Source organism: Silene latifolia, chromosome 10 (genome assembly GCF_048544455.1).
Source record: "Silene latifolia isolate original U9 population chromosome 10, ASM4854445v1, whole genome shotgun sequence".
Lineage (NCBI taxonomy): Eukaryota > Viridiplantae > Streptophyta > Magnoliopsida > Caryophyllales > Caryophyllaceae > Silene > Silene latifolia.
The window spans coordinates 84,524,018-84,528,873 of NC_133535.1; the positions used below are offsets into that span (position 1 = coordinate 84,524,018).

A 4,856-nucleotide genomic window follows, 5' to 3' on the forward strand; every position below is an offset into this window, starting at 1 on the left:
TTTGCAAGAGAAGGTGAGGAGAACCCAACACAAAATTAACCCACAATTCCTAAGTTTTCATCACATTCCGTACCAACCGAGGAGAACCTACCCAATGGTACTCCCACACCACAACATTTGACCGGAAATTTTATTGCAAAATCCGCATTTATCCAATTAGTCGAAAGAAGCCAATTTAGAAGGGATGCCTAGTGAAGACCCTCATTCTCACATGGAGATTTTTGTGACTATTGTGATGCGATTTCACAAACCGTAGTGACTCAAGATCAAATTCCATGGGTCTTATTTCCTTTTTCTCTAATTGGTACCGCAAAACAATGGTTAAAAAGCCTTGATAAGGCTACTCTTGGAATCGACTTTTGGAAGAAGTTGGCTCTTGCTTTCTACAAAAAGTTCTACCCTCCGAAAAAGACTAACATGCTAAGAGCTCAAATCACGGGTTTTAAGCATAGGGACGAAGAATCTTTGTATGAAGCTTGGGAACGATTCAAAGAAACTTGTCGCTCATGTCCTCATCATGGACTTAGCGAGTGGTTCTTGGTACAACAATTTTGGAATGGTCTTTATGAAGACTCCCGAAACATTCTCAACATGGGATCAAATGGTATGTTCACCGAAGTTGACGATAATCAAACTTGGAACAAGATTGAGGAAATGGCGGTCCATAACTCACAATATAGTAGACCTCGCAAGGCTACTAGAGGAGGAAAGCATGAAGTGGACTCTATTACTCAATTAAGTGCTCAACTTAGTGCGCATATTGATACCATCAACTTGAAATTTGAGAAGGCTATGGCTAAACTTGAAGAAGCCACAAAATCACCAAAGCAACATGTTAATGCCATGGTGGCATCTTCATCAATTCCAAGTGGAATATGTGAGAATTGTGGAACTTTAGGACATGACCAAAGTGAATGTAGGGGAACAAGTGAGCAAGTGAATGCTTTTCAAGCATACAAGAGTGTACCCCTTATTCCAAATATTACAGTGAAAACACCAAATTCCATCCAAATCTCTCATACAAAAGCCAAAATGTTCAAAACCCTCAACCAACATACACCCCACCTCCAATGAGAAACCAAAATCAAAGACCCTTTTACAACCAAAACTAAGGTTACCAAAATCAAACTCCATACAATCAACAAAATGACCAAAGAGAAGGAACCCATTGTGATTAGACTTCCTTTTCCACGTCGTCAAGCTAAGCTTAAGTTTGATGACCAACTTGGAAAATTTATGGAGATTGTGAATAATTTAGAAGTCTCAATTCCATTTACGGAATTAATCAATCACGTTCCGGCCTATGCAAAGTATATGAAGGATATTCTTACAAAGAAGAAATCAATCCGGAAGCTTGAGACTATTGCTTTCACTAAAGTAAGTAGTGCTGTTCTTCAAGGGAGTTCACCTCCAAAGCTCAAGGATCCGGGAAGTTTCTCCATTCCATGCACTATTGGTGACACTACAATCAACAAAGCTTTATGTGACCTTGGGGCAAGTGTTAGTGTCATGCCATATTCGGTTAGCAAGAGGCTATGAATGGGAGAACTCAAATGCACCAACATCACGCTTCAAATGGCGAATAGATCAACAAAGACACCTTTAGGGGTATGGGAAGATGTTCCCGTGAGAATTGGAAAATTCTTCATCCCGGTGGATTTCGTTATTGTTGACATGGAAGAAGACTCCAACATTCCTATTATCTTAGGAAAACCATTCTTGCACACCGCGGGAGCGGTGATCGATGTGAAGCATGGAGAGCTCACCCTTGAAGTGGGAGATAAAACCATCACTTTCAATCTTGACAAGACTATGAGAGCTCCCCGATTGCATGAGCCATGTTTTATGGTTGATCACTATACCCGGAAAGATGATAGGAAGAAGTTGGAATTTCAATGGAAAAAGAAAGTGGATGATGCTCCATCAAAAGAGCAAGAAAATTGCAACAATGAGAGCTTGAAATGCTCACTCATGACAAGTGAAGAAGAAGGCCTCATTGGCCAAGATAAGAAAGAAGGAGAGTTGTCTTCATCAACTCAAGACACTTTTAGTGATCAAGTAGACGAAGTATGCGGTCTTTAGGATGATGAGTTCGAAGGGATATTCAATCCCTATATTGGTAATGCTATGACCCAAGACCATCATGGAGAACAACAAGTGCAAAGGTCTATTAAGGATCTTTATCATGATAATGAGCAAGCTTTCGACTACTTCTTCAAGGTGTTGAGTAACATCAACAACACCTTGAAGATGCCCCCATGACATCTCACATTGGATGAGAGTTTGGTGGAGTCCTCCCTAAACCACCATTTGTAAATATTCTAACTCCATAACTTGCATTTCAATTATTGTATTGCATTTTTGTCATCTTTGGATTTACATTTTTATGCCTTGATCAAGATTTTCATCATTTTTAGAGAAGTGAAGGAGGGACTTATGAGTTTATTGATGTGTAGTGCTTTGCCTTAGTGTGAGGATAGCAATTGCCTAGGCTATTCATGCCTTTGTAGTGCCCCTACAATGAAGAACACGAGAATTGAAGAATGAATTCACACGGGTTACGAAGCACCCACGGATGGACCTGAATCCGTGTGATCAAGGAAGAATCCGAGCGACCGGAGGGGCAATCCGATCGTCCTGAAAGAACCCGAGCGTCCAAGTCACAAGACGCTCGTCTTGTGAAGCTGCATAAAATATATTTTGGGTCTGACTGAGAATCCGAGCGTCCAAGCCAGGAAACCGCTCGTCTCAGTCAGGATGGTCGTCCAACAGGAAAGACGCTCGTCTTTTTACTGCTAAAATTTGGGATTTTTCACTGGAAAGGAATCCGAGCGTCCTAAGACAAAGACGCTCGTCTCAGCAAAGGAATCCGCTCGTCTTTCCTGCAATCCGCTCGTCCCATGGCGTCTTTACCTGAACCCAATTTTTGAAGAATCCGAGCGTCCCGACACTAGGTCCGCTCGTCTCCCTCTGCATTTCAAAACCAACGGGTCTTTTAAAACCCTCCTTTCCCATTCATTTTCATTATTTCAAAACACAAACACTACCCAAAACCCTCATCCTCTCCATCAACAAAAACCAATTTTCTCAACCAAAATCAACCAAATCAAATCCAAACTTCCTCAAAACAAAAATTCATCACTCCTTTAGCATCAACAAGTGATCCAAACACCAAAATCTTCAAGTTTTGAGTCGATTTTTGGGATACAAGGCAACTTTCATTTATCCTAAATCAATTTGGGCATTACTAGAAATTGAAGATTTCAATCTTTCATTGGTGTAATTAAGCAAAGGAGTATGGCAAGAACAAAAGGTGGAAACAAGGCACCCCAAAAGAAGACCCTTTCTAAGAGGCAACAAGCCCTTCTTGATAAGCAAACATCAAAGGCATTGGTAGTCCATGAGGCAAGGTTCGAGATTCAAGAGCAAAATCCTCCTATGGAAGCTACTACTTCTACCACTCCGGTCATTGAACAATTAGCCGACTATCCGGAGGTAATCTTCACTTCCGACTCCCATAGGAAGAAATTTATTTCCTTTGCTAAGAAAACTATCATGCCTACTAAGTTCATATGTGAAGATGCATTGTCAAAATTGAAGGATCATAGATCCATATTAGACTCTCTAATAAAAATTAAATTATCTCATAATTTATCATTTAGGTGATCTATGTAACATGCATGCAAATATAAAAGCATAAAAATGAAAGTTTAAGGAAAAAAAATTTCCTTACATTGATTTAATGGTAAAATGGGCACAAACTAGTTCACCTTACTAGTTTGTTCTTGAGTTAAAAATATATGGATGATCCTCCTTACAAATCTTCAAAGAGAAGATCTCCTTCAAGATGCACCCAAGAACTTGACCCAAAAACTAACAAGTATTTTACTAGAAAACTTGTTAAAATTATACCGTTGATATTATTTGTAATATTACTAACACTTCTTAGTAATAAAAATAGATTACTAACTTCTTAGTAAAGATGTATATTATTTTAGAGAGAGGAAGACCAAACAAAGAAATCACATGCAAAGTGTACAAGCGAATAATGAAAAATGAACAACAATTTGGTCTAAAGGGGGGAGGGGGGGGGGGGGGGGGGGGACCGGCTGGAGTGTTGTGAGGTGGAGTGTTAAATTTGTCTTATATTTTTCATCTTACATCACATGCAAAATCTTTTATAAGATAACTTATGGTAGTATATAAAGTAAGGTGAAATGATTATGTTCCTAATCATCCACTACTGTATTTTACACGGTCCACTTGCCCATTTACGGGTCCATGTTGGTTCTTATATTTGTCGCACAAATACTTGTAATTTTATTTTAAACATCGTTTCATGTTTAAATACTTCCATAATTAATTTGTCCAAATCACTCCGTAAATATACGTGTACCACTACACATATTATTTACGTACTAATATTAATCACATTAATCAATTAGTACAATTTTAGTGAATTAACAATTAATTAACTAAAACCCGTCTCCCAAAATTTATTATTCAATTATCACATAATTAAATAATAACTGCCGTTCCTCGAGTTCGCAACTCGAATTCTCTCTTAAAATAATTGACTAACCTTTTAGTCTACAAATCAAGGGACTAAATAAATTGTATCTCATACAATTAATTAGTTGTCTATTGGGGTTCGTTCCTATAGGTGTGACCGAAAGGGGTCAGTTGATCACCGCCGTCTCACGCCAATGACGTCAAACTCTAGTCAGCCAACCGTTATCGATTTACGTTAATCAACTGACGAGGATCAAATAATTAAATATCTGATGATATTCCATTAATGAGATTTATTATGTAAACGCACTATTGTGGAGGACACTAACTCCAACAAAAATTGG

The 4,856-nt window shown here is 38.6% G+C and overlaps 1 non-coding gene across 1 annotated transcript; it reads right to left on the reverse strand.

The window, feature by feature from the left end:
- Window positions 1–417: 417 nt before the first annotated feature.
- LOC141610270 (small nucleolar RNA R71) lies at window positions 418–524 on the reverse strand. Its single transcript, XR_012528174.1, has one exon. It is a non-coding gene; the product is annotated as a small nucleolar RNA R71 (small nucleolar RNA).
- Window positions 525–4,856: the final 4,332 nt, after the last annotated feature.